The sequence below is a fragment of the Oncorhynchus masou genome, chromosome 10 (genome assembly GCF_036934945.1).
Source record: "Oncorhynchus masou masou isolate Uvic2021 chromosome 10, UVic_Omas_1.1, whole genome shotgun sequence".
In the NCBI taxonomy this organism is placed as follows: domain Eukaryota; kingdom Metazoa; phylum Chordata; class Actinopteri; order Salmoniformes; family Salmonidae; genus Oncorhynchus; species Oncorhynchus masou.
Window position 1 is genome coordinate 36513811 of NC_088221.1, and position 26130 is coordinate 36539940.

Genomic DNA, 26130 nt, shown 5'->3' on the forward strand with positions numbered 1-26130 from the left:
GACCGCAGAGTGAAGGAAAAGCAGCCAACAAGTGCTCAGCATATGCGGGAACTCCTTCAAGACTGTTGGAAAAGCTGGTTGAGAGAATGCCAAGAGTGTGCAAAGCTGTAATCGAGGCAAAGGGTAACTACTTTGAAGAATCTCAAATATATTTTGATATATGTTTAACACTTTTTTGGTTACTACATGATTCCATATGTCTTCACTATTATTCAACAATGCAGAAACTTGTAAATATAAAGATAGACCCTTGAGAATAGGTGTTATAAGACTTTTGACTGGGAGAGTATATTTTTGGGAATATACTTTTATTTCCCTATCCTAATTATCCTCTATATTGCACTAAATTATTATTACTTTTTCTGTTGGTGTATAATATGCCCCCCTAATACTATCAAATGTACTCTAAAACTGTAGTACAACTGAACAGCATTTAGGAAACACTTTACAACTTCTAAAATAAATACATTCTTTAGTTAGCAGCAATTGTTAGCTTACATCTTGATTTGAACTTAATAAGAGCTAGTATCTAACAAAACAACCAAACTGAGTCAAGAAAATATTGATATTGTGCTGTTCGATATTACCAAAGAGAATGGCAACCTATCTATCCATTCAAATAACCATTGGGATGAGATGAAGAGAAAAACAACATAATTACCTCTCCACAAAGGCGGGAGAAGACTACATGTTGAACCTTGTTCTCTCCCTTCTTTAGATGTGAGCATAGCTAAAATCATTGAACGCTTCATCCAGTGGAAGACAACGGCTTTAAAGTATAACAACTCAGTTGAGGGAATTCCTAGCAGTATTGTGTCTCAGAACAAAAGGCGTACAAGTTAGCGCAGATGCTCTCCAGTAGGCTACACAGTTTAAAGTAATAACCAGTGGAAGATATACTGCCCTACCAAGAAAAAAAGGCAGTAACTGCTCATTTGGGAGAAAATTTGTAAATGTCATTTTTGTTACATTAAATACATGCTTAGTCATGTGGACAAGTATCCTGCCTCTATTGTATTTTGTTTTGGAGAAAACGGGGCTCATGTTAGCAGCAACTGCCTAAAGTTTTCTTAGTTCCACACTATGAGCAGTTACTGCCTATTTGGACTTATTTGAATTATGATTTAAGCGCTCCCCCACTCACCACAATTAGCTTCATCTGACCCGTCTGTGCAGTCCGGGTCCTCATCACACACCCACAGCTTGGAGATGCAGTGCATGGAGGCCTTGCACTGGAACTGTTCCGGGGAACATGTACTCTCCGCTGTGGAGAGGAGGGGGTCCAGGTTTACACCAGGCCAAGGATGGGAGGGAAGGAGAGAGGAAGGGAGAGAGAGATCGAGAAAGAGAGAAAAACAGAGAGAAAGTGAGAGGGAGGGATCGATGGAGGGGAGAGGGAGTTAGAGAGAGAGAGAGAGAGAGAGAGAGACCAAGAGAGGGAGAGAGTGGTATAAGGAGTGAGAGATGAACGAACAACACTATTATTGACAGAATGTTAACAGAAGAACAGCCTTGATCACATGGATAAACAGGCCAGCTGTGTAAAATGCCTATAATTTACAGAAGCAGGAACAAAGAGAAGACATGCTGCGGTAATAACATGTATTACTATACTTTACGGATGTAATCATAATAATTACAGTTACATTATTATTATCAGCCTCTGGCTCAGAAATAACTGATTTGCAAACAGAGTAACACAATAAACAGTAAACTGATATACTGTATATGCAGGCTAGACAATCGAAGTCAGATACTATACCAACTGTGGTATAGCATCACTGCATACCAAAAGCAGCAGCAGTTGTCTTCTGTTCCGTTATTTACCTTCCATTATCACAGTTGCAGCTACAGATGTAGGATCTTAATTTGAACACCATGTTGCAGGATAACTTTTCTGCAATGCAGGACATTTAAAACGTGTAGTGTATTTGAGGTTTTAAATGGCCTCTGAAGTTTGTTATTTCCACGTTGACATTTCAGACTTATTTTCCCTTATGAAAAATGTATCAACCCCTAAATAAATGGCCAACAATTACAATCCACATTTCCTGTTACTGCAGGATTATTTTCCTTCTCTAGCAAACTGGCTCAAATTAAGATCCCACATCTGTACCATTATCTTTTGATTGGCACAGTACTTCTGAAAATATTTTTTACATTTACACATTTAAATATACAGTCTAATTCAAGGGGAGAACGCCTCTCTCCTTAATCAAGGCTTTTATACTGACTCTCACTCCATAGTGACATTCACTCCATCTTGAAATCAGGCAGGCAAAACAAATATATTTGTCTGACGTATAATGCTACTGCTGATAGCTAGAGTTACCATAACAGATGGGAAATACCTCTCACTATTCTGTTCTCTCTTTCACTTTCTAATTCAATGATAGCTAATCCTCTCACACAGGGAAATCGCTAATCAAGCCTGCCTTTGGAATACCTAATCACTATATGACTCAATATTATTTAAGGCAGCACCTAAGGGTAGGCTGTCTAAGTTTTACTATAAATTCACTGGTCTCAACTTGTCAGACACCACCGTTAAACCTTCACATAATAAGTTCCATCTCACTCTTCCTTGGGGGAAAAAGCTATAAAACAGAAAATAATCTTAGAGAAAAAGTCTAGCCTAAGTTAAAAAGTAATCCTAAAGATTCCTTAAACAATCCGTCAGGTACTAATACAGAAGGTTCTTCTTCTTACGACATTCTGTCTCATCCTCTCCGTCTCCACAGTCGTCCTGTCCGTTACAGCGGAGGTTTAGAGGGATACACTTCTGTTTCCGGGTGCATTTGAACTGCCCTGACAGACAGATGTACGTCTCTGAAAGACAAAATGGAGAAGAAGAGGTAGAACCGATGGAGCATCCATTGAAGGTGAAAAGCATCCATCAAAGAAAATGTAGGACAAAAGGGCACCTTAAGATAAAGTGAAAGTAATGTTGGCTAAGCCAAAAACAAGCTAATAACATGTTTTACAATGCTTTGAAATTAAAGCACATTCCCACATGGGCTTTTTATTGTGACAGAAATCAATACTTCGATTGCAACAAAAAGCATTAAAAGGTATCAAGCAGTAAGAAAGGTATGAAGCTACTGGCTTCTGTCTTATGTTCTCATCAACAGGTTTGATGTGAAGGACAGTAACAACCACAGTCGTCTTCTTTAATCGATATGCTACTGTGGCCAGATATCAACAGATTACAGACTCCTCATACCACCGCAATTTGACTTCACCCATCTACCTGCATGGGAATGCAACACCCCCAGTCTTCCTCCTTACCACAGTTGGCCTCATCTGAGTTGTCTCCACAGTCATTCTCTCCATCACAGATGAAGGGAGGAAGAGCACAGAGGCCAGTGCCACACTGGAACCTCCCAGGCTGACATTTGAATTCAGCTGCATGAAAATGTATAAGCAACGTTATGTCAGGGAATGCAAACCAGCTAATTACAGTACTTGTACACTGAACATTATGTATGCTCATGTATGGTGATAAACTACACATTTGTAATCTAAAAAAAATAGTTAATGACTTAATGTAAAACAGCATTTCTGAAACTATCCCTCAAATAAAACATGTGTAACTAAGTAGCAAATGTTAGCAAGCATTTAATACATATTCCACATTTCAAAATATACAGCAATTATCCTGTAATCCTAATTTGAGAGATCACAGTAAAAGATCAGAGCAATAAAGTAAGTCATTAAAAACTTTTTTTTAAAGTTAAGTGAGAAGTAGGTATTGGTCTGAAGCCAAAAAAAGAAAGTAAATTCACATGAGCATCACAGCGACTACTCCACCCATACTCTACCAAGGCTTTCCAGCACACAGCTTTAAAGTACGAAAGTAGCCATGTTGGTCTATTGTACTTCAAACAATGTGTATGCAGGCTGTTTAGGATTCCGTTAGCAAGTTTGGTAGGCTACCCATCAGCTCCATTAATTTGCACAGTTTTGGAAGGGATTACCATGACCAACAGTCAAAGGGAATTTGACTGCGGTCATGACTCGCAATTACCTTTCTTTAACTAGGCAAGTCAGTTAACCTCTTGAACCTCTTGTGGGCAGTATTTCATTTTTGGATGAAAAACGTTCCCGTTTTAAACAAGATATTTTTTCACGAAAAGATGCTCGACTATGCATACAATTGACAGCTTTGGAATTAAAACACTCTGACTTTTCCAAAACTGCAAAGATATTGTCTGTGAGTGCCATAGAACTAATGCTACAGGCGAAACCAAGATGAAATTTCATACAGGAAGTGAGCCAGATTTTGGAGGCGCTGTGTTCCAATGTCTCCTTATATGGCTGTGAATGCGCAAGGAATGAGCCTACACTTTCTGTCGTTTCCCCAAGGTGTTTGCAGCATAGCCGGCGCTACACAAAACGCAGAAATAAAATATAAAACATTCATTACCTTTGACGAGATTCTTTGTTGGCACTCCTATATGTCCCATAAACATCACAATTGGGTCTTTTTTTCGATTAAATCGGTCCTTGTGTACCCAAAATGTCAATTTATTAAGACCGTCAGATCCAGAAAAAAACATTTTTTAAACGCGACGTTATTTTTTAAAATTAAAAAAGTTGTCTATAAACTTTGACAAAACACTTCAAACTACTTCTGTAATCCAACTTTAGGTATTACTAAACGTTAATAAACGATCAAATTGATCACGGAGCGATCTGTATTCAATAGGCACAAGTTTGGGAAACGTAGTCAACTTCTCCGGTTCCATTGTTTACAGCTGTGGACTTGACAACCGGGTGTGGCTATTACTCAGATGACCAACGATTTAGTTGAATCGAAATCACAACACTGGCGACATCGTGTGGAAGCTATAGGAACTGTATCCTCAGCCTTAAGTATTTTTCCTTCGAATAGACAATACATGGACTGGCGGATTGATTTTTTCTCCGTCAATTTAGTGACCAGGTTTTCTGGCAATTTTGACCACGGAACTCGTTCTGTTATGGTCACAGACACCATTGAACCAGTTCTAGAAACTTCAGAGTGTTTTCTATGCACACATACTAATCATATGCATATACTATATTCCTGGCATGAGTAGCAGGACGTTGAAATGTTGCGCGATTTTTAACAGAATGTTGAAAAAAGTAGCCCGATCTCTAAGAGGATTATGGTTCTCAGTAACTGCCGGACATCTCATGACAAGAGGCGGGGAGAGTGTCTGGTACTAACAGTTAGGTTGATTTGCTAAGTTTTATCGACATTGGTGTCACATTAGATTAAATATGATGGAAGCAACATTTTAATTTAACAATGAGCTACAAGGAAGTCAGGAAATCCAGTAATGCATAGTTGGTATGAAATTAAAAAACATGTTACTCACGACAGTCAGCAGGCTCATCTGATCCATCGCCACAGTCATCCACAGTGTCACACTTCCACCAGAAAGGAATACACTCATCGGTTCCACAGCGGAACTACAGAACACACAAATTAACTAGACAGAATTCTAACTTATCCCAAAAAACTGTTATTCAAACAAAAGGAAAACAAACACTACTATTTTCATGGGACTTAAGCTGCAGAAGCATGGCAGGAGAAAAGAGACAGTGTGATAAACAAGGAGAAAGGGAATGAAAACAACAGATCTGCCTTGAGGGAAAACAGAATAGAATTACAGACTATGCAAAAAGAGTTACCATATCTACAAGTGCTGAGGACTGTGAGAAGGGATAGACACTGACCTGACTTGCAGTGCAGTTGGAGAGGCAGGTCTTGTTGTCAGCAGCAAGGTAGAAATTAGTTGGACAAGCACACTTGTGTTCCCCGCCAGGAGAAAGGAGACACAAGTGGCTACATCCTCCATTGGCCACCTGACACTGATGCTTGGGCACTGCACAGAGAGAGGGAGGGAGAGAGAAAGAGAGGGTGGGGGAGAACAAAACCGAAAGTACAGCATAATTAAATAGAACATTAGCTACATTCTTAATACCATACCCTATATAATCGCATCCTATATAATAATATAATAAACTATATAATAGTAATAACCTATGTAACCATACAGTATATGACCATGTCTTTGGGTTGGCAGTTGGGTAAGTGAGGGGACTACTGTGTTGGGTGGGTTACTCTACCTTCAGGTTGGCGTAGTGAATGGTAAACCTTGACAGATTTGATAGCTTGCCAGGAGTTGAGCAGCTCAATTCCTTGGGCCCCAGTAGTTTTATGTGCTCGTCGGAGTGACTTGGATTTCCCATCTGTCCAGTAGACAAAGTCCTCAAACAGTGTCAGACCCATCACCCCCTGAATGTGATCATAGGACACTGGAGAGAGACATAATACAAAACAGTAGACCCATCATGAGTTGATGAGAAAAGTGAGAGAACACCATACACATGTAATTGAGGTGGCTTAGCAATCACACTTGTGTGATGAGTAACCTAGCCTGAGACCTTAAGTCCAGTGGGGCGGCAGGGTAGCTTAGTGGTTAGAGCGTTGGACTAGTAACCGGAAGGTTGCAAGTTCAAACCCCCGAGCTGACAAGGTACAAATCTGTCATTCTGCCCCTGAACAGGCAGCCCACTGTTCCTAGGCCATCATTGCAAATAAGAATTTGTTCTTAACTGACTTGCCTAGTTAAATAAAAAAAATAAATAATTAGCTCCCAATCTAATGCCTAGGCTTTGGCTCAGCTGAAATGGTATTGTGGTGAGCAGGAGACCCATGTAGAAACCCTGATTAATCACATATTCTTATAGTGGAAAAAGTCCAACATTATATTCTTCCTTACCTTTGTGTCTCTGTGAGCCGTCTATGTTGGCGAACAGAATGTGGTTGTCATCTGCCCAGTACAGCCTCTTGTTGGTGTAATCTATAGTGAGGGCAGTGGGGCTGTAGATCTCTTTGTCGATGATAACAGCATGCCCTCGACCATCCATACCCACACGACTGATGTGAGGGGATTCACAGCAGTCCACCCAGAATGCATACCTACACATGGAGAAATGTGGAGAGGTCTTACAAGGTGTCTCTTACAAAACATCATTAGAATGCAAAAATGACAATGAAAAAACAAAATTAGTATTCAGTGCTATAAAAACCCTCAGGTGTAAAAGTAGACTGCTCAGTATATCATCACATTGTACATTTACATTTGAGTAATTTAGCAGTCACTCTTATCCAGAGTCAATTTTGAATATTACATTTGCTTAACAATGTGCCAAGTAATTCCGTAAGGGAGGGGTCACCAATTGGTGATTTGACACGTAAATAACCTTTCTCTAGATTGAGCCCTAACATAAACAGACCTTAATGACAAGCCTCCTGTTTGCTGAAAGTCGGACAGTCCAGCTTAGTGTGTAGTCGTGCTTGAGTGTTTGTTTAAGTTGTCAGTGGGGTTAGGGTTAGAGGTCCCAACTGTCTGATACAGTACCTTGACTGTGGATCCAGGGCCAGGTCAGTGGGGTTAGGGTTAGAGGTCAATGTGTCTGATACAGTACCCTGACTGTGGATCCAGGGCCAGGTCAGTGGGGTTAGGGTTAGAGGTCAATGTGTCTGATACAGTACCCTGACTGTGGATCCAGGGCCAGGTCAGTAGGGTTCCTGATACCAGTGCTGACCAGGACAGAGGGGTACAGGCCGTTAGCTTTAGACACCTCCAGGCTCTTCCTCTCGATGTCACACCAGTACAGGTTTTTCCCTATCCAATCCAGGGCCAGTGCACTGGGGACCGCAGTCCGATGGACTATCTGGTGGGAAAGAGAGAGGGAGATAAAAAAAACTAGCAATGACAACAACAACAACCAAAACATTCATCATACGATTGTTGTAAAAAAAATGTTAAAAACCTTATCCTTAATGATGGTGGAATTATACAGGAACTTTCACTCAATGTCTCTCAGTTTAGGCAGCTTTTGAATTATCAAACCAGTTGTTAGGAATAAACAATAATAGTGCCAGCTGGCACATGAAACTGATGCCTTGAAACACTATTTCAGACCCAACAACACCCATGCAATATGCCATTAAGGGACATCATGCGCTTTGAGGCCTTCTCTATCCTCATTTGCAAGAGATATATAGCCTTGCCAAATCGACTAGGCTGTCCCCTAAGCAGTAATTTAGACTAAACTGGAGCTTCAAACAGTCTCCAAAATGTCACAGATTGAGGAGTGTTTTCCGTCAGGAAACTTGCTCTGGAGGCAGTAAAAAGACAGAGGGGGGAGTGGTTAATACAAAACACTTTCGGTAGAGCCTGTGGTCTTCTGCTAGCTTCTCTTTTTGTTGCATTGATTTGAAATATTTCTTCATGTGGATTTGAGTCTTGTCAACATGTAAGGTCCCCCAAACCCTGCTGACTATAGACAATGAGCAAAGAACTATAATCACAATCCAAGTAAAAGCTGTGAAGTATTTCAAACAACGGAGTCAACATAATGATGCTCTGTGTCTTTCATTTAGGTGGGCTGGATACTTTCTTATACAGACCTCACTGGAGGTGGTCCCCTGGTCTCTGAGCTGTACTCAGACTAGAAATCACCTCTTCTGCTTCTGATTAACTTCAATTATGCTTTATCATTCTGTTTCATCATTAACATGCCTTATGTTTGCACAGAGTAAACACCCAGAGGCGCACATACTGGAGGCTTGCTAAGGGCTGTTATTGGAGAGGCAGATTAGAACTATGATTAACAAAAAAACTGTACTCATTATTCACTGTAATGTTCTGTCAGCGCAACAGTATAATGTTATTGTAGTTTAGGGTTAGTTAGAACATTACCTATAACCCAGGGGGCTACTTATAACATCATTGTCTAAATTACATTGTCAAGCATTGCCATAGAAAACACATTGTAATGTATGTAGAAAAACACTCATCCATTTCTGACAGTCTAAATATGGTACATGCAAAATATCCACCATTATTTTCCTCGCCGCAAAAGAGAAGAAACATATGCAGTTCATTTCACTGGGATTAACTTGCCTCTAGTAAATAAGTAAATAAGCACAAATCCCCTAGCTTTGCCCATTCCATGTCTTATGCTTAAAAGAAGTCATATTCTAGGGCTTAAACTATGGTCTGCTTTATTCACTGTTCTCATAATTAACCTCCATGCTAAAACAACAGACCTATCTCAAATCCTTTAGCTGTGGCTGAGCTGTGGCAGGGTGCTGGTGGCAGTGAGCACTATTTTTAACACATTCGTGTACATTTCTCAACACATTTTTTGTCAATTCCTGAAATTAATGTGTTGAAAGCTGTGTTAGATTATTGACCAATTGCATTTCGGATCCAAAGTCAACACACTGGCCCTTACTCTCTGAAAAGTGACAACTGATAGCTTGGAGTGAGCCTCAGCCAGCCAGCAGTAGGTATACGAAACAAGGTAAATTAGCTCTTTATCCGAATGAGGTGACCATTTGATGCCAATATAGCGTGAACACAGCAATATTTTAGCCCTGACAAATTTTAAGAAGTTAGGATAGTTAGGCAAAACCATGCACATCACTATCATATTTCCCGGCATGCACTACTGCAGGTCGATTTAAAAAAATATAGTTTTTAACTTCTGTGTTTTTGCATTTAGCAGACGTTTGTGAAATGGTTGTTCCAGTTGAAATGGGGCTTAGGTAGTCTCCACACAATTTACTTAACTCTGGCAGTCATTCTGAATGCAGGTTGCGGCTGAATAAAAATTCAAACTTTTAGAGATCCTGGCACTGGCTGGATTCCAATAGGAATTTACACCTCACATTGCACACCAGCATAATGTGACTCACAGGTAGGCTTGCAAAACTCTGGTAGCTTTACAAATATCCCAGTTGGGAACTTCCTGGGAACAGGTGGGAATAAGCAGGAAATCTGGAGTCCTTCAACCAGGATTTTAGGGAATTTTTTGTTAAGTTACTGGAATATTGCAACCTTACTTACAGGCCTGAAGTGGCCTGTAAACCATGAGTTTCAGACCACTGTGTAAGGCAAAACTAGTCCTAAAAAAAGCCCTGTCTGTAATGTATTGTTATAAAGAGTCATTTTAATGATGGCATTTGCGTAGGAACTCACTTGGTGATAGCTACATGACTGAAAATAAACAAATTCAACAAGCATGTCTCTGTCACCAACAAATACAGTACAGTCATGGGTGGTAACTCTACAATTCACTCAAAAAGGCAAGGGACATTGGGAAAGTATATTGGAGGTGTGTTTTAGTTTGTTATTTTTAACTACCCGTGAGTGGAAGTTCTGTATCAGTTTAACTGTATATGTTAAATCTCATCTGTATATGGTAAATCAGATCTGGATTTTTTTGTCTCTAATAAGGAATAAATGGCTGCCATATCCAACAATAGTCTGTTCTCCTGTATCTCAGGTACACAATTGTTTGAGTAGGTTTCCCTGGGCTGTGCATCTACCAGGCACTAACATGTTAGAATTATTTAAAGATTAATATTTTGTGTGTCCATAATTTGTTTCATGTTAGATTTTGTATATGGAGCAATAAATAAACATTTTAAATGGCAACTTTTTTTTCTACATGTCTTACCCAGTCATTTACATAATTTTTAAAGTGGATTTAAGTGGAATACAACACTGTGTAATAAAACAACAACACTGTGACTGTTAAAAGTAACACAGCAGATGTCATCCCTAACTATATGTATGATGTGTTACAAAATAACATATTCTAAGAGTGTGGTGGAGGCTCAAACAGGGACTGTGGTTGACTGGTTCCGAGTCAGATCTCTATTCAAAAGTAGTGCACTGCATAGGGAATAGGTTGCCATTTGAGACGCAGCGGGGTGTAATTTAGCTGAATGAACCTCCTGCTCTCAAAATAATGAGATGAGAGGACGGGGGGAAGGGGTGCGTCAGGGTGTCCAGCAGGTGACCCTGTGATGTCTGTGTGTTCTGGGCTCCAATCCCATGACCCGAATGGACCTCCATGATTATACAGACCTGTTGCGTTCAGCCAGAGAGCTAATCGGTGTCTCGTTAATAGGCATTGATTACAGCGCTGCCTCACTGTTTAATGCCTCTGTAAATGATACAAGTCCATTATGATGCCTGCCTATAAAGGATGAAAGGAAACAATCATCAATTGGGAGCAATTACATTTTCAACCTCTATATACATTGAAGCATGCATCCAAAATGGCACCCTATTCCGTTTATAGTGCACTACTTTTGACCAGAACCCGGTTCACCAAAATAATCTTAATGCTAAATTCATCATTAGATACTTTTGGAAAATAGGTTCCTGAGCACTTTATAAGGTATTTGGCACACAGCTGAAGAGTCAACTAAGTTGATTCACACTGCAGTGTGTACTTCATTCAGTATGATCCTCATCTACATAAGAGAAGCCAGCAGGGCAGGAGAGGATGGCGAGAGGGAAATGGAGCATGAGGAGCAAGCTCTAAATGGTTCTGTAGGTAGCATATTATTATTATTTACCCTGGCAAGTCAGTTAAGGACAAATTCTTATTCACAATGACGGCCTAGGAACAGTGGGTTAACTGCCTTGTTCAGGGGTAAAACGACAGTGTTTTACCTTGTCAGCTCAGGGATTTGATCTAGCAACCTTTCGGTTACTGGCACAATGCTCTAACTATGTTTTCCGCCCCATATCACAGGGGCTGCCAGGGACATCTGTATCCCAAGTCAACTAATGGGCTTAATATTATTGTATTTATGCAAGAAATTACCTAACCAATAAGAAGTGCACTTAGGTCCCACCTTTGATTGACAGCTCAATCATTTCCAATCTTGAGTAAACCCTGTAGAGGAAGCAACATTTTATGACAGACATTCTATTGTTCGTGATTGTCAGGAATCTGCATTAAAAGCTAGAAATAACTAGTCAAATCTTGAAATATATTAAGAGAAACACTGATAATCGATGTTCAGTTCATCACACTCGTACTGAGACGAGGTTGAATGTGCTTTTGGAACATTTACTTGGTCAGGTTTTCGTTGCAGTTGATTCATTGGATGGTGAGCCTTCCCAAAGAGAGCGATGTAGAAAGACATTTAAACTCTTCAAGAGGACCTTTGAGTTCACTTTCCCCACTGCCCTACAATGTTTGATGGGACTGATCACTCCATATGTGTGGTAGGTCTGTTGTGAACATGGATTTGAACGTTATTTTGTTTTCTATATTGAATTGATCTGGATATTTACTGGTGATACTTGATATTACTATCGAAGGGTGCACCCAATTTTACCGGAGGTATTCAATCAATCAATCAAATGTATTTATAAAACCATTTTTACATCAGCAGATGTCACAAAGTGCTATACAGAAACCCAGCCTAAAACCCCAAACAGCAAGCAATGCAGATATAGAAGCACGGTGGCTAGGAAAAAGTCCCTAGAAAGACAGGAACCTAGAAAGAAACCTAGAGAGGAACCAGGCTCTTAGGGGTGGCCAGTCCCCTTCTGGGTATGCCGGGTGGCGATTATAACAGTTCTCAAATGATAATCACAGTGGTTGTAGAGGGCGCAACAGGTCAGTACATTGAAATACTGTAGAACCATGTACTTTAACCCAAGGTATTGAAATTGAACTAGGCCTATAATACTATTTTGTTAGCATTGTTTATTGTGTGAATCACACTGTGAAACATTGTTGCAAATGTTATTATTTTTGAGAACTAAAATCTATTTACCTAAAAATAAACAAGCAGGCATTTAGTACATATATTTAAAATTTACATCCTGGTCTCTGGTCTGGTCTTTCATATGATAATCTTATTACTGCTCTTCCCGAACATAGTCCACAGGTAAGTTGTGTTGTTAAGAGTGTTTGATGCTAAGCGCATGCTACATATAAATCACTCCCCTCTAGCAACAGTACCTTAAGGTCACTCCCATTGAGTCTCATTCTGTTGATCTTCCGTCCGCTGGGTCTGGAAGAGTCGATCCAGTAGATGAACTCTTTCCTGTAGTCAAAGTCTATGTGAATGATGTTGTTCAGGCCCTGGATATAAGATAGACATTATTAGATTAGTTTATATTTATTGTCCTAGAAGAGGAAAATATTACCTCATTTCAAACATTACATACACAAACCACATAGAGAAACAGCAGGAAACAAACAACGGTAATCAGTCAGACATTAATAGTGAGTGCCCCAATGACCCAAACCTGCATATGAAGGCGGAAGCTACCGTGTAAATGGTGACAAATGCTACATGAAACACTCCTTTCACTGGTTAAATTACTTTTCGAATTGCTATTGAGTGCAATTTAGAAAATAAGCAACATTCAAAAGCAGAATTTTTTTAAATAAATGTTGTGATTAATTTGTACATCATGGTAACCTTTCATTCATTGCCTCAGTGATGTAAAGAGCCGTCTGAGAGCATTTACAAGTGAGGGTATATTCTTCAGTGAGACTCTGAAACTCGATGTTTCACAGATGCAAGTAATACACACATAATGACCTGTAAACACACTTAGGCCTAGTTAATGTGTCCACCTGTGAAATGCAGTAACAATATTGATTTTGGATGATTTCCCCCGTGAGTTGCAGTGACTGCCTCCAGCTATATTCTTAGTAAAAACTGAAGCCCCACCAAGAGGAGCCTTAGCTATCAAAGAAATAAGAGCGAGGTACATCTCTTGCTGTCATGCTAAGAAGACCCCCCTGTCAGTCAGACAGGAACGTCTCCCTAAACAATCGCACCTCCCCTACTGGGCTGCACAGCGGGTGCCAGGATAAGGTGTCAGAGAATCTTGACAGGCTGTACCAGACATCTTCATCAGATCATCAACACCCTCAAAGACAGCCTGCGCCAAAGAGTCCTTAGGGACCTCTCCGTGGGAGCAGAGAGGTCTCTTTCTTCTCTCTCAGAGCAGCACAGCTCTTAAGTGCAACCAGCAGCTCTCTGGTAGGAAGAACTGCACACAGACAGACTCAATCATTTAAATGGTATATTACAAAAGAAGGAAAGACCGAGCTCTAAAGTAGGCCTATGTATGTAGGCCTTTCATCAGGTCTAATAATGCCTATTGTAGGCCTAACTATATGATAACGGGGGAGATGGTAAGCCTCAAATATATTTGTAGTTTTATAAGGCGAGATACATTCCATGTGATGTTAATGTTTAATATTTTACACTGATTAGGTAATCTCAGATTTACATAAAATCATTAGTGGTATGATCTACATTGAACATGTGATGGTGTGATACATTGACACGAGGTCAGTGGAGTGTTAGCCAGACAGCAATGCAGCGGGGCCACTTAGTAGACAGCTGTAATATGCATATATTATGCAGATCCCCCACTTTAGCTACCATTAAAGCTAGCATGGTGATTAAAGTGAATTATTGCTGCTGAGGCCAGCCAGGCCACTCAACAGAACAGTCAGGAGAGGAGGAGATGGTTCTCAATAGGCCCCTATAGAATTCCCCCAGCTTAAACTCCATTCTCAGAGTGTGTGATTCACATAATGAACATGCGATAACATGGCAGTAGTGATGAGGCCTAACAGTGATTGAAATAGGCTCTCCAGAGGGATCTGGGTAAGACTATTTCCCTCTACCAATCAACATGGGCAGGTCAACTCCCCCACAGGGAGGACGGGTGAATAATCACATTGAAATTGGAAGGATGACAAGCTGGAGAATGACAGAGGGATGTAATGTGTTGCCTGAAGGTAGATGGTTAGACAGGATATATAATATAGAGCTCTCCCTGTAAGAAGTAAGCCGCTGTGGCTTTTCTGACAACTTCCCAACTCTCATCTCCACTTCATGACAAGGTCAGGCAAGGCTACCTAGGCCTCGTATAGCTAAAAATGCTTCTGAGGTGAAGTATCTCTCCAAATAGCTATACCTGTATCTAAGTAACCTGGAGCACTTACAAACTAATATATAAAGACAGCAAATGACAAATACAAACAAATACAAACAAGAACTGTACATGTATCAATTAGCTTAGATAATTATATACGAAAAGTTATCAGTACTCGGTCCAAAGAAGACACTAAATGTAACTGATTTACATAATGACTCATGTTGGAGACAGAGATTGTTAGTAGGGCAACATGAGGGTGTTTTCTAAGGGTCTGGAGTGTGGGCCCATTGTTATTACAGACATGTCACTATACAGATCTTAAGTTTTGCACCATTAAAGGTTTCACAGTGCTGGCTGTTTCATTTCATGACCCTGTGTGACTCATTAGAGATGATTCACTCTCTCTCTCTCCTTCAAAGGGGCTTTATTGGCATGGGAAACATGTTTACATTGCCAAAGCAAGTGAAATAAACAATAAACAAAGTGAAAAGAAACCCAAAAAAAATGGAATTAATAGTGAAGATAAAGATCGACATATTGGTCCCGCTTTAAGTGACGTGGAGCTAGCTTATAAAGCATTCATAAACACTACATAAATGTGTCACAAATAATTTATAACCATATGTAAAGCTCTATAAAGGGGTCATAATATGGCATAACTCTGACATAACCACACATGTCAAATGTGACATAACCCACTATGTCAAATATGACATAAATCTGTGTTTTATTAAGGGTGGCATAAGCACCGCTGGCTTCTTTGTGAAGCAGGCTTCACAAAGAATTTATAATCTTGTCATGCATCTTGGTAGAGCATTGCAACACCAAGATAGTAGGTTGTATTTCCAGGACCACCCATACATAAAAATGTATGCATGCATGACTAAGTAGTTTTGGATAAAATGTCTGCTAAATTGTGCATATTATATTACTCTAAAACATTTCTAGGATGGCACAACCTCTTCAGTTTTCTCGGTTTTCTTTTTCCAGGTTTCGGATTTCCCCATTTTTTTCCTGTTTTCCACCAATTTTGTCATACTTTTTTAACTTAAAAAAAAGAAAGGATTTTCTGTGTTCCCAACAATGCTTAAACCACATCAGGGAACGACTTTTGAGGTCTGGAAAAAATCTAAGAAAATTTGATTTTTGAGTGTAGTTTCCCTTTAATTCAGTGCACATGCTCTGCACTGTTCTTGTTTCTGTAGCACAATAGGCGCACATGTGATGAGTTCGCAAATCAAATGCCGACTTGTGGTGCCACTGGACAGAGAAAACTATTAAATCAACCTCTACGGGATCAGTGTCCCAAAGCAGTACTATTGAGCTAACGTAGGCTAATGTGATTAGCATGAGGTTGTAAGTTACAAAATAAATTCCCAAGACTGTCACGCCTTGGTCTGGGCCAGGGTGTGACATGGGTTTATGTTGTTGTATTTCGTAGTGGGGTTTTTTAGTTATTGGGATTGCGGCTGAGTAGGGGTGTTGAATAGGTTTGGCTGCCTGAGGCGGTTCTCAATCAGAGTCAGGTGATTCTCGTTATCTCTGATTGGGAACCGTATTTAGGTAGCCTGGGTTTCACTTTGTATTTCGTGGGTGATTGTTCCTGTCTCTGTGTAGTTTCACCAGATAGGCTGTACTTAGGTTTCATGTTCCGTTTTGTTGTTTTGTATTTTGTCTCAGTATTTTTATGTATTCGTCATTTGTTTCATTAAACAACATGAGTAACCAACACGCTGCATTTCGGTCCGACTCTCTTGCAACAAACGAAGAACGCCGTTACACAAGACAGACATATCTGATATGGGCAGAAAGATTACATTCTTGTTAATCTAACTGCACTGTCCAATTTACAGTAGCTATTACAGTGAAAGAATACCATGCTATTGTTGAGTAGAGTGCACAATTATGAACTTGAAAATGTATTAATAAACAAATTAGGCACATTTGGGCAGTCTTGATACAACATTTTGAACAGATATACAATGGTTAATTGGATCAGTCTAAAACTTTGCACATACACTGTTGCCATCTAGTGGCCAAAATCTAAATTGCGACTGGGCTGGAATAATGCATTATGGCCTTTTTTTCTTGCAATTCAAAGATGGTACCAAAAAAAATGTCAATGTATTATCTTTTACCAGATGTGTTATATTCTCCTACATTAATTTCACATTTCCACAAACTTCAAAGTGTTTAATTTAAAATAGTATCAAGAATGTATATCCTTGCTTCAGGTCCTGAGCTACAGGCATTTTAGGTCGAAAATGGGAAAAAAAGGGTTGGATCCTTTAAAAAGGCTTTCATTTATTGTAATTAAAATTAGTTTTAGTAGTTAAGTGTTGTTATATTATATATAGCTACCTTAATCGTTATTTCAAATAGTTTCGGTGACTTATATTGCATAAATCCTTGCTTCAGGGCCTGAGCTACAGGCAGTTAGATTTGGGTATGTCATTCTAGGTGAAAATTGAAAAAAAGTGGGATATCCCTAAGAAGTTTAAGGTAAGTGCAGACACATGCGATATAGAGTATTTATGGATTTGCTATGAATGATCGAAGGCATCTCACTTCAAACAAAGTATTATAGGACACTACATAAATTGTCAATAAATATGTTATTAATGTACTGCTGATTTTTGAAGGTGCTCATGATCCAAAGGTTACTGTAGGTTGTGAAGGGTATTTAAATTTGATGGACCTGCAAAGCTTGTGTTTGTGTGTGTCAGAGCCAAGATGATTTGGAGTAGTCGAACCTGAGACTACCGCACCAGGTAGTCATTCCTCTTCTGTTCCCATTCCCTCATTATATTGTTGTGTGCGTGTTTATGTACTGAGGAATGTGACTTAGTTCCATAAGAATGGCACTTTCAATTTCCTTATCTTGGGGGATTTCATCAAGGTAAGTGTTTCTTGGTATAATGTCGTCCCCAACCATTCAAAGTTTGGCCTAACTGGGAGTGACCATTGAATTCTATGGGAGTGACCTTACTGAGTAAAGTATTTGTCATCATTCCCCCCGGTCGACACTAGTTAACACAGCCACAAAATCATAATTATGACTAAACCCTACCCATTTCCACAATTTCTCTTCTTCAAATTAGATTTGAAACCTAAACCTAGCTAATGAAGTTTTGATGCGTTGTTCCACCAGGGTGGGTGGAAGTGTCTGGGAACGAGATTAGGTGTAATGTGACAAACGTGAATTCAATTCAGAGCATGTGCCATCCTTCAGCACAACATGTCATTCTTTATAAAGCACAGACCTTCACCTGGAGCGAGTGGACTACAGGGGAGTGCAACATTTGACCTCTGGGTCTAGGGCTCCCTTGTGTGTCTGCTTGCTCCTCAGGTTGTCCTTCCTCGCCTCTGTAGATCCAACACAAATCCAGATCCCATTGGCCAGTCCCAGCATCAGACCACCAGACGAGGCGCGGAGGAGGGACCAAAGATTACACCGTCACCCGGAGCGAACAGGCCACAGGGAAGCACCACCTTTGATCTCTGGGTCTAGGGCTCCCTTGTGTCAACTTGCTCCACAGGTTGTCCTTCCTCCCCATTACAGATCCAGACCCAGCACCTGCCCCACTTCCCGATTAGTGTTTTTCCCCCGTTCTGCAGCACTAGACCAGCTCCAACCCTTGGCCTCCAGTCCCGGGTCCAGCGCGACTTCCAGTCCCGGCCCCAACCCTGGACACAGCACCGATCAACCACAACTGCCAAATCCTTTGAGCAACTGCCAGCACAGACCCACCCCTTCCCCTCCACCAACACAAAGACACAGACATATTGTGGCATGACTGACTGGACTGACAGCATTTTCTGATAATTTTTTGATTAATTGATTGCTTTGTTTTTTTGATTGGATGACCATTAGTTTATTTTACCTAATTTGAATGGATTACTTATTGTTTGATTTGTTTATTATTTGGATTTAAAACATATATATTATGGATTTGAATTTTAACTTGTTGAACATTTTAAACTGTAGTGAATTTTGGAATAACCAAATAAAATGACTTTTATTAAGCACATGTTTAAATCATATTCAACATAGTGGGTTATGTCACATTTGACATTTTTGATTATGTCACACAGTTATGCCACATGTATGAACCCTTTACAAAGCATAACGTGGTTATTATGTCATTAAAAAAAATCATTTAACCTTCATTTAACTAGGCAAGTCAGTTCAGAACAAATTCTTATTTACAATGACGGCCTATATAGATGCTTTGTAACACATTCATGTCATGCTTATGAAGGCATTATGAAGCCTTTATAAGCTGAATGTTATTTAAAGCGGGACTGATATTTCTAACGTTATATTATCAGCTGTGTACAGTGTTTTGACCTTTTACTGTAGCAGGAAATAAAAGGGTCACAGAGTGTTTCTTGGTAGTCTGAAACGTATCTGCTGTTACACAAAAGGATTCACCTCACACACAAGGTTGTGTGCTTAGAAAAAAGAAGCACCTGCACCATATCAGATATAAAGTTGAAATGTATAACAGTTTGAATCCCAATATTACATTTTTTTAATGTTTATTAATTATGAAAAATATCATTAACATTCAACCAATGAGGCCACTATAGGGCGATTTGGTCATCTGACTGCATGAAAGATCTACGATGAATCCACTAATTATATGTCACTCTGGATAAGACCGTCTGCTAAATGTGTACAATTGTAACATTTAAAATATAAACAAAATGGCAGAGTAGTTGCAAGGTAATCTGACTGACAGTGACAAATATATGTCAGGTATGGTTAAAGATCTAATTGTATTCACTTGATTTTCTGGTTTCTGTCATTTTACCCTGAGTTGTTCTTATTTTGCCAAAACAGATTGACAGACATACTAGGGATTCCTATGCATATTTTGGCATCAGTTTAAAACAAATACTACCACTTGTGTAGATAAATGGTTTCCTCTTACCTGTTTCAAAATGGTGTAATTTGATCCATCCACACTTAGTTTCCGGATTTCATGATGATCTGCCAGTACGAGAAAAGGTTCCTCCACTGAAAGGAAGAGAACCATAAACATCCTTTAGAATAAGGTAAATGCCTCCAGTGAGGCACAGTGGTCTAAGGCTGTGCCACTAGAGATTCTGGGTTCGAATACAGGCTCTGTCGCAGCCGGCCACTACTGGGAGACCCATGGGGCAGCGTACAATTGGCCCAACGTCGGCCGGATTAGGGGAGGGTCCCATCGCGCATTAGCGACTCCTGTGGCGGGTTAAGTGGGTTTTGTGTCAAGAAGCAGTGCGGCTTGGTTGGGTTGTGTTTCGGAGCTCTCAACCTTCGCCTCTCCCGAGTCCGTACGGGAGTTGCAGCGATGAGAAAAGACTAACTCCCAATTGAATACCATGAAATTTGGGAGAAAAAGGTAAACATTTCTTTAATTGGAACCATTCCATCAGTCTTAAAACACATTTCATGCAATTCTACATCAGAAGACATTAGCTTACATTACAGGCTACTAATTATAATTGCCAGTGTCATATTGATTCACCTAAAGATGAAGCCATAGGCTACTACTCACGGAGATTGATGGCTGATGTGCTCATCGTGGCAATAGCTTATCTCAAGGTGAGCTAACGTTACTTTGTAAAACAGTGCTGCTGTTCTCTAAAAATTGGGTTGTTGAGAAACATTTGTTCTATTGGTTCTACGGACAGATTAGTCTTCTCTTTTCAGTAGTAGGCATTTGCCTTCCAAACTGTACGTTTTTCGTGCAATTGTATTTAGAAATGTGCAAAAGGCAAACAGACAGCCACAACCAACTCTAGAAATATAATCGTTTGGAAAACACTGCCATTCAAAATGCCACTCTCATTTAGCAATTACCTACACCCAGTGCTCACATGTGAAAACACACAGCTCACTTCTTCACTTAGAAATCAGAGCTTGAGCACTATGAATAGGCTTCAGGTTGGCTTTCTTGGTTTGGACAACAATGGAGGCCAATTTTGGAGAGAGAGTTAGAGGAAGAGGAGTGAGAGTAAGAGGGGGACTTGGACAAGGAAGAGGACAAAGACAAGGAAGGAGGAAGGAGAACAATCACAGATGACATCTGGGCCACTTTGGTTAACCATGTGGTCAACCATGGTTTGAGTTTCAGGGAGGCTGGGTAGAGGGTCCAGCCTAGCTTGAGCCCGCTACACTGCAGCAAGTGTCATTTGGACATTTCAAAATGAGAACAGGTAAGTAAACCTACCATGCTACTGTACATACAACACTGTAGCACTTCAGGCACTGCCGTAACATTGCATTTCATACTGAAAGAAATCCTGCACCCTAACCATTCACATCATGTTGTGGAAGAATTGCTAGATGACCCTTCAATGGAGGAAGAAACGGTCTGTTCACAGCAGAGCAGGAATAACACATATTGAATATGGTCATTTCAAACAACAGCAGACGTTTACGACACTTGCAACACCACATCATCACTGAAAAGACAACATTCAGTAACATAAATAGGGTGAGTTTATCTGCACTCGGCCGTCTCCTGAAATGCCATCAGATTTGTAGGAAGCAGCTCTACAGAGTACCATTTGAACTAAATTCTGACAGAGTGAAACAACTGCACTATGAATACATACACGTAAGTTATATTAACCTGTAATTGGTACTGTATTTCAGTGTATTGTGCTACATATTGACTGCTCTGTCTATTCATACTGTCATACAATAATGTTTAGTCTTGTCAGAGAGTTATGGAACTAGATGCTGCTGCAGAGCATCATTTTGTCTACGTTGATGAGGTCGGCTTTAACCTACCCGAAACAAGATGTAGGGGAAGAAACCCCATAGGACACTGCACCGTCGTGAGTGTCCCTGGACAGCGTGGTAGCAACATCAATGTGTGCAGCCATTAGTCAGAACGGTATCCTTCATCATCATGCCACTCTTGGTCCTCACAATACTGCCCACATTATCACCTTCCTTGACACCCTGCATAATATCCATTCATGACCTGGGCCAGAATGGGCCAGAGCAGTCCGGGTTTGTTGTCATCTGGGACAACGTAAGTGTCCACTGGGCTGCTCTGGTCCACAACTGGTTAATTGACCATCCGCAAGTTTTGATGCTCAACCTGCCATCATATTCTCCTTTTCTAAACCCAACAGAAGAGTTATTTTCGTGGTGACATTGGAAGGTATACGATCGCCAACCCCACCAACGCATACCCCTTCTCCAGGCAATGGAGGAGGCCTGTGGTGACATAGACTAGGGGGCATGCCAGGGCTACGTCCAATGCTGTTAAGCCAGAGAGAACATCGCTTGTTTTGTTGATGAGGTGCTGTAGCCAGCTCAAAATAGGAGACAAAATGCACCCTAATTGTTTTTTTTTTCTTTACAGTAACAAGCCTATTTGTTTATCTTCTACTGTATTTGTTTTGTCTCTTCCTGTTCATCCCAAAATCTGGATGAAAATACACTGTTTTGAGAAAGAAATACATTTTATTTTTTCCTCCTGTGCTTTTCTGTTTATAGTTTAAATATATACTGAATATGCACACATACTGTATATATTTGTGCACATACATGTACGTGTGAGTGCTATGACATACTGCCGTGGACTCCACCACACACTGAACATGCAAAAGACACAAGATAGTAGTGTTTTACATTTGTCACATCCGTGTGTAGTTGGCGTGTATAAGAGCTAATCATTTGATGTTTTGTGTGTGTAGAGTTTTATGTAAAAACACAATTTTGAGAAGAGTTAAAATAGTTTTGAATGAAGTGTTTAGTTTTGCAAGAGACGTGTGATGTTTCGCATGTTAAGTGTGTGTTTTGAGTCTAGAGAAAAGGAGCTATGGTTTCAGAATGTGTAAGCAATTGTCAAAAACTGTAATTCACAGTTCGTTTTTTAAAACTAAAACTAAACTCTATGGCTAAAGTATGCTCCCTGGTGTATTTTGAAAATTGAGAGTGGTTCCTATGGTTGAAAAAAATTAAAATAATAATAACTTAATTTTTATTTGAGTATAAAAATTAGTATTTATTTTTCCGACTTGGGCCCAGCCCCTGACTCACACAATTGACCAATTTATTTATGCATCAGTTACCTAATCAAGGCAGGTCCTCCAAGTTACCCACATGGGCCCTCTACCTCCTCTCCTCCCCCATCTGATTATAAGCAGTGTGGCAGCAGCTGGCTGTCTACACTCATTGAGAGTGGGCTCCTGAATCCTCCTGTGGTTGTCGGTTACAGTATATACTGTATAATGTGTGTTTATATACACAAACACACACACACATAAATATATATATACATATATACATACATATTTTTTCTTTGCTGCCTGTTGGGCCCCCAAGGGCTAGGGGTTTCAGCCCCGGTAAGCCCCTGCATTAATCCGGCCCTGATCAGACTACAGTACCAGTATATTACAGTACAAGCTCGACATTTCTAAATATACATGCAGGTAAACATAATTTAGAATAACACTTAAACTTCAATTTAAATTATGTAAAATACTGTATGTCACTAGTGAATTAATCCAACGGACTACAGTATATTATAGTACAAGCTTGCTGCCAAGACATGTGAATAGCTTTACCTGAGAGAGCCTTGCAGGTGTTAGGGTTTCTCTCCAGGGCTTCGTAGCCTTCTACACACAGACACTTGAAGGAGCCGTAGGTGTTGATGCAACGCTGGCTGCAGGGCAGGCTGGAGGAACATTCGTTAACGTCCACGCACGTTTTCCCATCATCCTTCAGCCGGAATCCAGGCCAACACTTGCACTGACATCACACAAACAAAAAAGTAATGAAGCATTTTTAGTCTAGACAAATTTAACAAATAATAGTTTATATTCCATTACTCAGGCTTTTCAGCAGCTGGTCGATACAGTAAAATGCTATGCAGAGACAGATGGACATTCAGCTACATTATTCAATTGTGCCTAATTGTCTTTCAACAACACTCACTTCACTATACAGAACACATTCTAGGTAAAGATACCTTCATAGAAAATCACTCAAGTAAAAGTGAAAGTCACCAAGTAAAATAATACTTGAGTAAAAATCTAAAGGTGTTTGGTTTAAAATATACTTAAGAAACAAAAGTAAAGTATAAGTATTTTCAAATTCCTTATATTAATGTTTTCTTTATTTTTATTTTCAGATAGCCAGGGGCACACTCCAACACTCAGAAATAATTTACAAACGTAGCATGTGTCTTTAGTGAGTCCGCCAGATCAGAAGTAGTAGGGATGACCAGGCATGTTCTCTTGGGAAGTGCATGAGTTGGACCATTTTCCAGTCCTGCTAAGCAGTGAGTGTTTTTTGGGGTGTCAGTGTAAATGTATGGAGTAAATAGTACATGATTTTCTTTTCTTTAGGAATGTAGTGAAGTAAAAGTAAGTCATCAAAAATAAAAATTGTAAAATAAAGTACAGATACCCCCAAAAATGACTTAAATAGTGTATTAAAGTAACCTCTAATTGTCTCATTCATCCCCCCTCCTATCCCCTGTAACTATTCCCCAGGTTGTTGCTGTAAATGAGAATGTGTTTTAAGTCAACTTACCTGGTAAAATAAGGGTTCAATAAAAATAAATACTTAAGTATTTTACACCACTGGTTAAATCAACACAAAGAGTGGGACCATATACACACTGGAACCAGTGTTAAATTAAAACACTGACCAGTCCCAGCATCAGACCACCAGATGAGGTGCAGAGGAGGTACTAAAGATCACAGGGAAGTACCACCAAAGAACTATGGGTCTAGGGCTCCCATGTGTGCTTGCTTGCTCCTCAGGTTGTCTTTCCTACCCTCTACAGATCCCAAACCCAGCACCAGCCAATGTTCCTGTTTTTCTCCAAGGCTCAGAGTCCCAGCACTAGACCCAGCACCAATCACTGGTTTTCCAGTCCTGGTACAGCACGATTTTCAATCCGGTCCCAACATCAACCCAATTTTTCCCAGTTCCAGCCCCAACAGCAGCACCAACCCTGGACTCAGCACTAACCCTTGTCGTGGCAGAATCAGAATTATTTAGGTAACATTTATAAATAAAATGTTTTATTTTTTTATTGCATGCTTATGTGAGATATGTCATTAGAATAGCTTGTCTTCATATGTAAACATATCTTTTAAACCATGTGAAGGGATGATTGAGGGGGAACCAATTATCTCTTGGCTCCACAATGTCTGTGTGCCAGTCACTGTGTCTCAGTGAGCTTGTCCAGAATGGGAGTGTCTAAAATGACAATTGATATATATCCTAATGTCTTGGTACTATGTTGTACCAAGAACGAGAAGTAGAACCTCATTTTAGGAGAGCAAACTGAACGATAATTTATAGCTAATGCTGTCTGGCTATGGGATACTCCTCTGTCAAGTAAAGTCTTCCTTTGTAATGTTCCTAAGATCTGTTATTTATCATGTGAGTTGAGATGAGTGTGTCTTGGCTATAAATGATACTAAGAACTGTTTTGTAAGCACTCTCAGTGTCACGCCCTGGTCTATATTTATTATGTTATCTTCATTTATTGAGTCAAGCCAGGGTGTAACATGGGTTTATGTGTAGTGTGTTTCGTCTTTGGGTTGTGTGGGGTGTACAGATTGGTCTATGGCTGCCTGAGGCAGTTCTCAATCAGAGTCAGGTGATTATCGTTGTCTCTGATTGGGAACCATATTTAGGTAGCCTGGGTTTCACTGTGTGTTTGTGGGTGATTGTTCCTGTCTCTGTGTTTTTACACCAGTCAGGGCTGTTTCGGTTTTCGACGTTTGTTGTTTTGTATTGTTTGTGTTTTCTTCATCATTAAAGATGTATCGAATGAACCACGCTGCATTTTGGTCTGATCCTTGTTCCACCTCTTCGTCAGAGGAGGAGTTGGAAGAAACCCGTTACACTCAGAGAATTCATTTATAGACACTGAATTGATCTGAGAGTCACATTGTTGTGATGGAGCTCATATAATTAAAGATGGACTTTATGATAACTCGACTTGTGTGTGGTTTGCTCTCATGATTTGGTAAATACAGGAAATTTCCACTACACCCTAGATAGAGCACCGACCAACCACAACTGCAAACTTCATCCAACAACTGTCAGCTCAGACCCCACACCTTCCCCTACCCCAACACAAAGACACAAACACACAGTGAACCACTCCATCAGACCAACCATGATGATTGTTAAATGTTATTTGTTTGAATGCATTTGTTTTTTTGTTTTCTGAGTAAATTGTTTGTTTTTCTTTTGATTTGATTAACTTAAGTTGGATTGATTATTTATTCCTTGAATTATTGATTATTTAGAAGTTGAACTACATTTTATTTGACATTTTAACATCTATTATATTTTGGAATAACCAAA

General features: G+C 39.9%; 1 pseudogene; it reads right to left on the bottom strand.

Annotated features, from left to right (window-relative positions):
- The window catches only part of LOC135546849 (low-density lipoprotein receptor-related protein 1B-like), a 357889-nt pseudogene that overhangs the window by 57075 nt on the left and 274684 nt on the right, over nt 1-26130 (bottom strand).